The sequence below is a fragment of the Canis lupus genome, chromosome 4 (assembly GCF_011100685.1).
Source record: "Canis lupus familiaris isolate Mischka breed German Shepherd chromosome 4, alternate assembly UU_Cfam_GSD_1.0, whole genome shotgun sequence".
NCBI lineage: Eukaryota > Metazoa > Chordata > Mammalia > Carnivora > Canidae > Canis > Canis lupus.
The window spans coordinates 19,015,183-19,029,118 of NC_049225.1; the positions used below are offsets into that span (position 1 = coordinate 19,015,183).

Sequence of the window (13,936 nt, forward strand, 5' to 3'; positions counted from 1 at the left end):
AAAAAGTTATTGAATGTAACCTTAATTTATTTATAGAATGAAATATATATGAATAAAACAAAAATATTAATGAGGTACTTTATCCATGAGTTTACTAGATGCTGCCATATTATTCTCAAAACAATCTGAGAGGCAATTTATATGTGCAGAGATCATTAATAATTTGAAGTGTTATAAGTAAAGGAGTTTGAAAAGAACTTTGACTCACAAATACCAGAAACCATATTCTGTCTACTTTATTACTCTAAATTATCAAGATTATCCAGAACCCTGATTACTGTGTTCCTTTAAGTTATCATTTCCTATGTCTTATTTAATGAATGTTTATTCTATTTTACAAGTTGCACTCCCTTCACCTGTCCCCTCAAAAACAGATAAATATTACACAATGTCTAACTTAAGTTAAGCTTGTTTCCTCATAGATGAGATTTTTAAAGGGTCATTAAAAAGATACAAGAAGGGGTGCCTGGGTGGCACCAGTTAAGTAGCCTCCTATTGGTTTCGACTCAGGTCATGATCTTGGGGTCTTGAGGTTGAGCCCTGTATAGCAGGGAGTCTGCTTCTCCCTCTCCCTCTGTCCCTCCCCTAACTCATGCTTGCTCTCTCTCTTTCTCTGTCCCTCAAATAAATAAATCCAAAAAAGGAACACAAGTAAAAACATAAAAGCTTATAAAACAACAGCAACTTAATATAGCATAAACAAAAGATATTTATTATAACTAGAAAGTTAAAAAAGTAGATAATAAGAATAAAGCATTTAAATGTAGGATCCTACTTATGCAGTAACTGAAGAACTAGTTACTTTTATCTCCATATTTGTGTGGATTCAGATTTTAATTAAGACATTCAATATTATTTTTCTGATAATATGTTTCCGTTTTCTATCATTTTAGATTTTAATGCAGATTTTTTAAAGCATAATAATCTCAACAAAGAAAGGACAGGTATAGGATTCAGCAGTTTCTTCTTTTTATATATAATTGAAGCCAATTAACTGTGGCATCAAATTTTTTAAATCTATTTCCCTTGAAGCAGGTATTTTCAAATACTACATATATGCACAGTAGGCTTTTCATTTACAAGAAGATTATAAAAATGATCAGTGCTTTGGTAAATACTGAAAAAAATGAAGAAATTCACAATAAAATTAGAAGTACTCTATTGAGCAGCCATATATCTATAGAACAATACCATCTGTGAGAGCTGTAGAGGGAAAAATGAAAGGAAAAGTGAATGAAATGATTCATTTAGAAGTAGGTATGCTAATGCATGGTTAGAACTAGATTCATCCTTCTTTGGGCTTAGAAGGGTCTAGAATTAAATGTGATATCCTCAGGGTGACCACTGGTTACTTTGGGTCTCGAAAGTCCAAAATCTCTGCTTCAACAATCACACTTTATTGTGTGAGACAGGATACAAGAGTTGTAGATCTTACTTATTATCAACCAGCCATGTCACTAGCCTCTTCTAAGACTTAGGCCCATCTGTCAAGCATTGGGTATCAACAGATACTCAGCCATGTCCTTAAAGAATATTCAAACATTTTTGTGAAGTAGTGACAAAATGTCACTAAAATATATAAGATTTATTAAGTGGGTAAAATGTTAATGACTAAAAGTTTCTTGTCTTTATATATGATTGACTCATTGTCTACCACCTCCCATTTTTTAAAAGATTTTATGTATTTGAGAGACAGTGAAAGAGTACGAGCAGTGGGGAGAGGCAGAGGGAGAAGGAGACTCTCTGCTGAGCAGGAAGCCTGATGTGAGCTCGATCCCAGGACACCGAGATCATTATAAGGGGCAAAGGTAGACACTTAACTGACTGAGTCACTCACCTCAACGACTAAATATTTCTTAACATAAAATGTTCTTTCATAAGTTTTCTTCAACTATATTACCTCCTTCTGTTTCTTTCTTTTTCTATATTCTGGGAGAGGTGGGCAGTATTATAGAGTCATTAACAGCATCAACCCTGGAGTCGGACTGCCTACGTGTGAATCCAGCCCTGCTCATTCACCACCTACAAACCCTGGTAAAGTCACTTAATCTCTTTATGTCTCAGTTTCCTCAATGATAAATGTCATTAGCACAAGTGCATTATAAGGAAGTCATGAGGATTAAGGAAGGCAATACATATAAAACACTAGAAGAGTGCCTACAATTACAGCCAGAGTCAAAACAAGCTTAGCACAAAATACTTATTTTTTTAAAAGATTTTATTTATTTATTCATGACAGATACAGAAAGAGGCAGAGACACAGGCAGTGGTAGAAGCAGGCTCTATGCAGGGAGCCCGATGTGGGACTCTATGCAGGGATCCCAGGACTCCAGGATCACACCCTGAGCCAAAGGCAGACGATATACCACTGAGCCACTAGGCGTCCCACAAGATATTTATTTTAAAACCAAATGTAAATACTGCATGCTGCTCCACGAAGAGTGCCATGACTTTCAGATGCTTTGTAGAAAAAAATGAGGACTATTACTAAATATATTGTTTCAGGAAAAAGAGGCAAATTGTTTAAGCGTTTATAGTATGCTATCTTTTATCAATGAAAGGAGAAACAGTAACACACATATAGAGGTTTACCTATATATATTTTTAAAAGAAAGGGAAAATAACCAAAAACCAAATAAAAATGATGACATCCAAGAAAAAGGACAAAGTAGAAAAGCTAGAGTTCTTCAAATGTGCTTTACTTTGAGGTTTTGACTTTGAAACTCAAATAATGTTTTATATAATTATTAAACAAAGTTAAGTCATCCTAAAAAATAATCCATAAAAACAAAAAGAAAAATGAAACAAGGGAATATAACAAGTATGAATTGATCTCTTAACCATGAACAAATTATTTTTAAGTAGCATAAACTAAGAACTTAAGAAATCTTAAATTGTTTTTACTAATCACATTATAATAATATTACAGTGAGAGAGAGCATGAGCAGGGAAGAGAGGCAGAAGGAGAAGCAGGCTCCCCGCTTATCAGAGAACCCAATGTGGGGCTCCATTTCAGGATCTTGGAATCATGACCCAAGCCAAAGGCAGATGCTTAACTGACTGAGCCCCTAAAATTATTCTTAAATTATTGTATATACAGTCATATGTATATATTCATATATGACTGTATATGAATATATGGAACATATGTATATGTATATGTTCCATATATGTCATATGGAACAAAGATTTTCAGTTTAGAAGAAAAGAGATAAGCATATTACATGAAAGAACTACAGAAAAAAAAAAACTCATAACCAGAGGTTTGAATTGGAAATACTGAACACTTGGGAAGATCAACATAAACATATAAAGTATCTCTCTTTAAAATCTTTCTACAGAAAAGGCCTAGAAACAGTAACCAATTAAGTAGCAATGAGTTTTCCCAGTGTCCACATTGTAACTATGAACACTGTTTCCCACAAAGATATCAAGATATTTAGAGACATGGCTATTTCCTAGTTTGGGCAGAAAATAGAAAAGAAGATCCTGGGACTGGTTGTCCTACCAAAAAGTGAGGAAGCACAAATGCCTACAGGGATCATTTCAAAAGAACTTGGTAACGAAACTGAAGAGATGTCTGTCTTTCCCTTCACTGGTATGGCCACAGTCAGATGCGTTCAGAAGAGGCTTGTCTTCCTCTGTGACAAAAAGAAGAGCTGGTTGGACTCCAATGAGACCAATAAAATCACCAATGCCAACTTCTATCAGGATGCATGTCTAGAAACTGATCAAAGATGGGCTGAGCATCTGGAAGTCTGTGACTGTCCATTCCTGGGCTCAGTGCCAGAAACTCTATGGCCTACCAGAAGGGCAGGCATATGGGCACTGGTAAGAGAAAAGGTACTGCCAGTGTTTGAATGCCTGAGAAGGTCACCTGCATGAGGAGGATAAGAATTCTGTACCTGCTGCTCAGAAGAGACTTGGACCTAAGAATATTTACCACTACACGCATCATAGGCTGTACCTGAAAGTGAAGGGAAATGTGTTCAAAAACAAATGGATTCTCATGGAACACATCTACTAGCTAAAGGAGGACAAGACTCACAAGAAGCTTCTGGATGACCAGGCTGAGGCCTGCAGAGCTAAGGTCAATGAAGCACGCTAACGCTGTGAAGAGTGGCTCCAGGCCAAGAAGGAAGAAATCATCAAGACTCTGTCCAAAGAAGAAGAGACCAAGAAATAAATCTCCCTCTCTTTTGTCTATACATAGTGGCTTCAGCAATTACCCAGATAAGTTATTCAATAAAACAAAGCATTATCTGCCTCAAAAAAAATGAAGAGATTTCTATAGGCAAAGATGAGATAAATTAGAGATCATAAAGAACAATAACTACATTGTATGGGAAAATTCTAATATAAGAAGAGCCATGAGATTATAATGATACATAAAAACAACTCAGTAATCATCTCTAGAGAATTTTAGAGAACTGACCTATTATTTGGAAAACTGATAATTAAAGTGGGAGAATCAGGCATTTTTTCTGCCTTTCCTGTATATGCCTCAAAATAAACACTTGATATAGTAAAGCTATTCTTTATAGATGAATTCCAACCTATAAATGAAAAAGGAATGATAGAATTAGAATCTCACTATTTTGTAACACCTTTTGAACTAAGAGATTTATGCTATAATCATCAGTAGCAGATAAACTATCAGATGAAAAATTGATAAGGAACTAAAATTATAATGGATGAATCAAGTCAATCACACATAGACCTATAGCTCAATCTTAACATTATAATAGAGATATTAGACATTGTGGGCTTCTTAGTGTGATGCAATGAAAGGAACCCAACATCCTGAATTAAGTATTCTTACCAAAACATCAAATTGGGATCTGATTAAGCCTCTATGTCTAGATATATAGACTTACAGAAAATAGAAGTCAAATGAAATTTTTAAATGATACGGAGATACATGAAGCAAAATATAGAATGTGGGAAATTCTACAAGACAAACAACACAGTTTCTTTAACAAATAAAGTACAAGGAGAAGATGGAAGGGAGAGATTATAGTTGAAAGGAAGTTTTAGATGTATACTAGTGAAATGCAATATAAGGGTCTAGTTTGTATCTTGATTTAAAAAGAAACCCAACCATATATGTATGTTATGTACATGAATATTGAATTTGATGTTGATTGGTATTTGATTCAAAGACATCACATTTTTGCTAACTTTCAAAAACAGGATAATATCACAGCAATACTATTTTTATAATACTTTTTTTTGAGTGCTTATCTATTAGAGTTACATACAGATAAACTATATGATGTCTGAGATTTGCTTCAAAATAATCCATGAAGATGGAATGATAAATCAGGGTATAAATAAATAAAGTTTGGCCATGTCAAATAATTTTTGACACTGATACTGGGTGATGGTTGCAGGAAAGTTCTTTACGTTATTCTATTTTTATACTGTTTGGAAACTTACATACTAGAATGATTTAAAATGAAAACTATTATTAAAGCACAGAATTAAATTCAAAAATTCTCGTTGAGGTCTTTTTATCATGTTGCACTAAATTTATACACAGATTAATTTAGCCTGTTGAATCTTCCAAACAAGAAACCTCTACATTCTATTCCTCTGTAGCTTTTTTATTGTTATCATTACTGCTTTTGTTTCTTGGTATGGGTTGTACACACTGCTTAAGCTTAGTCATTCATAATTTACAAGGTTTTTTCTGTTTAACCAGTTTATAAGTTTTTTTTTTCTGTTTTAGTAGCAATAATCAGTTTGAAAACAAATAGGAAGCAATTGCTTTTGCATATATAAGTTTTTAATTTTCCTGGTTACTCTACTGCCTTTCTGGTCCCAATAACTTTTCAATCTAATGTTTAATATTCTAATACCTAATTTTCAACCAAATCTAATATAATCTCTTAGATATTTCAGGTGGACAATTCATAATATACAAATAAAGGATAATTTTTCTCATCTCTTTAAAAAATAGTTGCTGTGCACTGAATTGAAAGGGTTGACGCTCTTTCACTTGTTTCTTTGAAATCCATATTTCAAGAGGTTATCTATCTTAAAAAAACAGAAACCTGTATTATGCTCCTGTCCAACTTGAAACTTTAATAACTCATATTGGGAACAGTGAGATTAATATATCTGATGAATTTGCACTTTGATTTAAATTTTCAACTCACCCTATCATCACTTAAGTTCAGAGAACACCATCAAAATCTAATAGTTAAGAATATCTATCTCCAACACATATCAAAATACGTGCACCACTAACACTGGAAGATTTGTTTAGAGAAGGCTTCCTTGATTCTTATTTTCAGGCTGATGAAATAAGATGATTACATATGGCGAAGGTTATCAGAGAAACTAACCAAAAATTTTAAGCCAATCTCAAAACATCAACATGAGTTTTTTGTTTTTTTTCTTTTTTTTTCCCATAAAGGATATATTCTGTAGAGAAGTTACATTATTATTCCAGAAGACATTATCTTGGCTTCACTACACATAGCACATCTGGGAATTGTCTGCTTGAAAACCTTGGCTAGAAGCTCTATCTGAAGGCCTCAAATTGATTGTGATATTTAAAAGTCTAAAAGAAGGTAGTACATGTCACATGGTGGGCTGCTTGGCATAAACTGCCTAAGACACCAAATTTTCCCATGGGAAAAGAGCAAAAAAGGTTGAATCAGGATTCCATATTGATTTTACATTATGATATAAAAACTTTTCCCTTCAGTGTACTGCTTTTCACAATGACTTTAAATGCTTTTGCTTCGACCTCAAGCCTCTGTAGTGACAATGTGACTCTATGCCAGTTTTTTGCAGCACACAAGTTGCCAGATACAATTATTTCTGACAACAGGTCCACATTTGTCTCAGTCAAGTTATGGTATTTGTGGACAAGAATCTTATCCAAGCTGTCACCATTGCACCTCATCTGTTTTAATGTATGTTTAGGAGGAAAGGGTAGTGCAGATTTCCGAAGATGCCCTGAAGTAGATTTCTGAAGATACTGACCAATAATTCTTCCATGGTTTTTCATTGACCAATGTTGCAGATGTTCTTTCAGAGGTGCAGACCATGCTGAATACTAGTTAGGTTTAGTTTCATAACTTGTCTAAACCAATTTTACGGAGAATAAACTGACAACTCACAAAATGAATATGACACTATTCTCAATACTGCTCTAGCTATAGTAACATTCATTTTCAGTAATAATTCACCTTTATCACTGTAGTGTTTCTTTGCTGGGACTTAATTCAGTTTTTGTCTCTGCAAGTTGAATTTGGATATGTGCTATTTCTATGAAGCCACAGAGTACCCTGTGCTTTCTCATGATAGCACTCACTGCCTACATTATAACAAGTCATCTATCTCTGCTGTTCTGGATTATACATTTTATGAGTGTAGAAATGTGTCTTTTCTCTTAATTCTACCTCCAACACCTAAGATGGGAACTGGCACAAAGTAGACACACAAGAGTCAGATTACAAACAGCCCTTTAGGTCAGGCTTCTTCAAACCAGCTTCTAAAGCCAGCCTTCTTGACATTGTTGGCAAGCCTTTTTTAAAAGCCACAGACACTCCAGTAAGGTCCTTTATGAAAGCCCACTTAAGGCAAAAAAAAACCCTGAAATAATATTATGGGTAAGAAACAGAAGGAGTAAGCAACCTTAGATAAAAGAATTTTTCCCCAAACTACCCCTTCACATGTTGACAAACAACCCCAAATAAGGTCATTGCCTTCAGACACAAATGAAAGTGCCTTTAGAGTAAAATTTCTCGGGTTGGAAGGGAATGAGGGAGCAATAAAAATTCATCTGCAACACTTCTTAGTCAAACAGAGATGGCAAATGGTGAAAAATAAAAACCAGTATTCTGGCTCTTTGACCCATATATTGAGCATTCATACTTAGCACATATGCTCCCCCTTATATTTGAGCATATCTTGGGTAACATAGACTTGTGAACTAGATACAGGTACTCTTTCCAGGGACTCTTCCTTATTACAGAAGTATCTCCCCTTTAATCATCCTGATTTCTTCCTTTTAAGAATCACATATTGAATATGCATTATCTGTGAATAGTAGATATTTAGAGATGAATGAGATTCCACTATCCCTGAATTTAAGGGATATTCTTTTGAAAAAAATCTACATACAAACGATTATAATATAATGTATTTATATGTCATATGTATATGGTATATGACTGAAAGGTGCTAATGAGGAAGTTACCAAATCCCTAGAAGGGTTTTCTGGAGAATATAACATTTGAGATATATTTTATAGACAATTTCACCTGATAGATAGTGGGGGAAGGCTATTCTTATAAGATAGAATAGCATAAACAGTGACTTAAGGCATATTAAAACCTGGCTTATTCATGTATGATGAATACTTTGGTATGGCTGGTTCACAGGTTGCATAGCCTATTGCAGTGACTGGAAGTAATGACAAAGTGTCATTTTGGACCAGATAATAAGAGATCTTCAAATCAGGTTTCATTCACTGTCTTTCATAGCTACAATTGGCCCCACCTAAAGAACCTGCCCAGTCTTCTACAATATGACCTTCCCAACTTCATAATAGCCTTCAACTGACCCTCTGTCACAACTGATTACACTCAAGGTGATCACTTTATTCAAGAACAACCAATTCAGTGGTGTGGTAACAAAAGGATCAACCTTGTCTTCTCTAAGATTTTAAGATGAAAAGATTGGAAGAATGAGCTGATTTGGAGTGAAGCTGAAAGAGTCATGAAGTAGCATGTAGGCATTAAAGATAATATGGCAAGCCAATTCCATAGGAAGCAGACCCTATAAATAAACAGGAGCTTGCAGGCAGAACAGAGGTGAATACAAGGGAGGTGATACCAATGGAGAATAGCAGAGTGCAGGGCACTGAAATGAAGCTACTTCCTGTTCCAATAAGGTTCTTGCTCTTCTTGACAGCTGATTATTTGACTTTATCTAACAACAAAATGAATCAAATCAAAATAACCTTGTGTGTCATAAGGATGAATCTACTCTTTGACCGGAGGTGACAGTGAGCTAGTCGAAGGATTTAAGTGAAACAATAACATAACCAAATCAGCAGTAGTGTTTTAGAGAGGGAGTCAGACGATTCTGGAATTGACCTTCATGTCATTCCACCAAAGACTCATCAAATATCAGAAGAGAAGGAAGCAATAATTCTTTTCTGTTTACCCTTATCCCCTGGCATGGGATAACTTGCTATTTAAAAGATTATGACAGCCATATAGGAAAGAGACCATGTGTACTAGAATATTAGTTATTTATTTCCTTTTCAGAGCCAATAATTTGCATTTCAGTGATTTAAAGTAAGGTAAGCCTGAATAATTCAACATTAATAAAGGTTGTTCCATAAACTACATTTCCAATAGAAGGAATGTAAAATAATTGTTTTGTCTACTTAAAGGAATGTGATGTATTAAATTCAAGCTAACAAAAAATATGTATAATTGCCAAAATACTAACAGAGATTGCCCTTGGATGGTGAGAGCATGGTTCTTATGTTTTATAATACATATGTATTGCTTTTATAGTGGAAAAGAAATAAACTTAAAGGTAGTTTAAGGCATATTTCATTTCTATCTAACAAAACAGATTTTCAGTTTTAGTTGTCTGGATAAGTCTATCTGAGGCTAGGGGAAAAGCTATCTATTAATATTTGCTATTGTTTTCCACATGGTATAAAGACTTTGGTTTAAATTCAAGGAAGACAAAACAGTTATAAGAAATACACTAAAGTCAAAAGATCTAGGTTGCATGCAAAGTTCCTATATGCTGTCACATATGAATAGATCCAGTTACTTCATCTCTCTGGGTTTCAGTTTTCTGATATCTGAAACATGGTTTTAACAAAATAGTCTCAAAATTCTTTCCAATTTATGATTTTTTAAGCCTCTATACCATTATTACTTGGTATTACTATAATATTTTCCAAGTTTAACTTGCAAAGCCTATAAGCCACTTGAAATTATATAAAACCTCTCAGGCCTTTAAAAAGTATCCACAGGAAACCTACAAAGCTTAAGAATTAGGACTAATGGCCTAAGAATGTGATGACATGTTTAATTATTGTGGATTCTCTAGAGAGAAACCTAGAGTACCTCAGAAGGAAAATACCTAGATTGAAAGTTACATATACCAAATCAAAAATATTTTCATGATTTTAACTAATGCCATAAAGAGAAAAAAGACAGAATCAATGTAGGCTGTTTCTTTTAAGAAAAAGTCTGGTCTTGAATATAACTGATGAATAGAACTAATGAATTTACACAACCATGTGATACCTACTACTAGTTTTTGAACATAGACACATATTGAGCTATCAGAAGATACAAACCTGGATCATAAATAAATAGTTGTATATTTAAAATATTATGTTTATTTTTAAAGCTCTATTTCCTAGAAATATAAACACATACACACATAGCCACACACGCATACACACACAACACACCCCCTATACCAGATACATATATATAAAGTTCAAGTTTTTCTAATTCTTCACTATTAAGTCACAAACATACATTTGAAAAGGGCAAAATATAATTTTTTTAGTTTGAAGACTCATTCTAAAGTATAATTGATAATTGAAACCAAAATTTCAATACAAAAAAGCAGTATATACTCAGCTCAGAGTATAGTTGGTTTCATAAGAAAGCATTACATAGGGGATCCCTGGGTAGCTCAGTCGTTTAGCACCTGCCTTCAGCCCAGGGCGTGATCCTGGAGATCTCTCTCTCTCTCTCTCTCTCTCCCTGTCTCTCATGAATAAATAAATAAAATCTTAAAAAAAAAAAAAAAGAAAGCATTACATAGAATTCTCTTATTTCATTATAAAATTATAAACTCATTCTTTTGAAGAAACATTCCTATGAAGAAGCATTCCTACACTCCCTATAATCACCTGTTATGCTTATAATGTGCCATGATAATTTAATATCTGAAAGATGACAGATTGCACAGTTTTATTGCCTCTTCCCCTTTAAAACTCAGGTAATAGCAAACAAATACAAATGAGGTTAAAAGGAAATATAAGTATGAATGAACAATTTCTACAAAGTTTTGGAAAACATAAAATATTTTGTAAAGAAGTAGAGTCAAGAAAGCTACACCAGGGATCCCTGGGTGGCTCAGTGGTTTGGTGCCTGCCTTTGGCCCAGGGCGTGATCCTGGAGTCCCGGGATCGAGTTCCACAATAGGCTCCCTGCTTGGAGCCTGCTTCTCCTCTGTCTGTGTCTATGCCTCTCTCTCTCTCTCTCTCTCTCTCTCTCTTTCTGGGTCTCTCATGAATAAATAAATAAAATCCAAAAAAAAAAAAAAAAAAAGAAAAGAAAAGAAGAGAAAAGAAAAGAAAAGAAAACTACACCTAAGTGCTTACTGAAGGCGGACCATATACTGTGCAAAAAAGGTCTTCAGAGCCTCCAGAAAGTGGGATCACTAAAAATATGGGAACCAGCGTAAAATATTCATAAAGAGTCCTGGATGCCTATTTTTATCTCTAGAAAACAAGAAACTATCTTCTATGGACTGAATGTTTATGTGCTCCCTGCCTTCCACCACAAATTCATATGTTGAAGCTCTAATATCCAAAATAATGATATTGGAGGTGGGGCCTTTGGGAGGTAATTAAGTTATGAACATAGAGCTTTCATGAATGGGATTAGTGCTCTTAGCAGAAGAAACACAAGAGTCATGGTCTCTCTGTTGTGTGAGGATACATCAAGAATGTGTCCATCTGCAAGCCAGGAGGAGGAATCTCACCAAGAACCCAGACACATTGACACCTTATCTCAGAGTTGCAGCCTCCAAGTTTCTGTTGGGTAAGCCACCCTGTCTATGATATTTATTATATAGTCAGCCTGGGCTGATTAAGACATTACTGCTTTCTTCAGGCAGGGAAAAAAAATATTTTTTTCTGAACATCCAAACCTGGGAAGCTAGATCAAGTATATGAGGCAAAGCACTGACGCTTGGGATTGAAAACAGGAAAATTCAATGAGAATGTACATAATGAACTTGAAGAGCTCAGCACCCTTCTCCTGCTTTGTCCCTAGAACACTGATAGCCTCCAGCTCCAGTTGGAGGTCTCCAAGGGAAAGAAAATAGCTATATTCATGTATCTGGAGATTTCTCAGTGAAAAGGCAAGTTCATTTTTTAATCTTGCTCCCACAGAATCCACAGCCAAAACCAAGCCCATACACAGGGAACTTTCTCTCAGTGCCCCACTCAATCTGAATAAGCACACAAGAAACTTAACATTTTTAAAAAAGCTTCTAACATGAAATGGACCAAGACAAACTAGCTAAATACCTCAGAGGCATTGCACCAAAAATATAGGACCAAAACACTCTATATAATATTCTAGAATGAAAAGAAGATGTCATGTTTCTAGAAATAAAACAATATGCAATGAAGGAGAAAAAGAGAACCAAAAAAGAGTTCCTAGAGATGACAAATATGATCAACTAAATTGGGGGGAGTAGAGGATCAGCAAACTTTTAAAATAAAGAGATATGCAGCAAATACTATAAGATTATAGGATTTACAGTCTCTAAACTTTGCCATTGATTAATGAAAGCATCTGTAGACAGTGCATAAATGGATAAGCATGAACGTATTCCTTTAGTGACAAAAGTTTAACTTTATTTACACCACTTGACTTAACATCATTGTTGGACTTGGTTGTGCCATAGTTTGCTGACACCTGATCTAAATTTTTAATAAACAGATAAAATATTGTAACATAAAGCTGAGGAAATCACTTGAAAGTAAGATAAAAATATAAAGAGATGGAAACATAGGAGAAAAAAACACAACAACAAAGACTCAATCCAGGAAATCTAAAATCTGCCCAATAAAAGTTCCAGAGTGAGAGAGAGCAGAGAAAGTAGAGAGAAGTAATTAAAATAAAAGACATACAGAAATTTTTACAGAACCAAAGGACACAAGTCACCAGATTTAAAAGGTCCATTGAATACTCAGCACAATGAATGTTGAAAGGCCCAAATCAAAGTACATTTTTGTACAATTTCCAAATACCAGAGAAAATAGAGTGTCACAAAAGCTTCCAAAGATTATATACAAGGAGTGGAAATAAGAACAGAACCTGGTACTCAACAACAAGAGTAGGTATGAGAAGACAGTAGACCAGTGGCTAAAAGATTCTGAGGGAAAAGGGTGGGAAAGGGCTCCTGGGTGGCCCAGGTGGTTAAGCTGCTGCCTTGGGTTTGAGTCTTGATCTCAGGGTCCTGTGATGGAGCCCCGCACTGGGCCCCTGCTCAGCGGGAGTCTGCTTCTCCCTCTCCCTCTGCTTGCTGCTCCCCTTGCTTGTGAAAATGGGCATTATATATATTATATATATATATATATATATAATATACATATATAATCATATATATAATATATATAATTATATATATAATTTTAAAAAGAGTCTGAGAGAAAATGATTTCCAATTGGATTTATTAATCAGTTAGGATAAACTAAAAAAATTGAGATACAGAATTTTTATATCAAATGCACCTCTTCTTAGAAATCTACTACCAGATATGTTTCAACAAAATAAGTGGTAAACTAAGACAATGAATATATGGGAACCAGGAAAGGGGAGAATGGAGAAGGGGAACACTAGGTTAACAGCCATAATTAGATACAGCTAATATTAGATATTAAAGAAATAGTGCTGCAAACAGAAGGCATTATCTGAATAGATTGTTTGGAAAAATTAAACACTTGAAGAATCTTTCAAAATACTAGGGAAAACAACTAGCACTATATACAGACAACATCTAAGCAAATCTGAGAGACAGGGAAAGAGAAAATAGGGACAAATCTGAACTGCAAGAAAAACAAAAAGTTTAATGAGAATGTGAACATAATTCAGTACACCACTTAATCCAGTAGCATCTTTGCTCACATGGTCAT

At 34.6% G+C, this 13,936-nt stretch overlaps 1 protein-coding gene and 1 pseudogene across 7 annotated transcripts in view; one reads left to right on the forward strand and one right to left on the reverse strand.

Annotated features, from left to right (window-relative positions):
- The window catches only part of CTNNA3 (catenin alpha 3), a 1,666,571-nt gene that overhangs the window by 932,714 nt on the left and 719,921 nt on the right, over positions 1–13,936 (reverse strand). The gene's annotated exons all lie outside the window — the stretch shown is intronic.
- LOC100856576 lies at positions 3,601–4,186 on the forward strand (annotated as a pseudogene).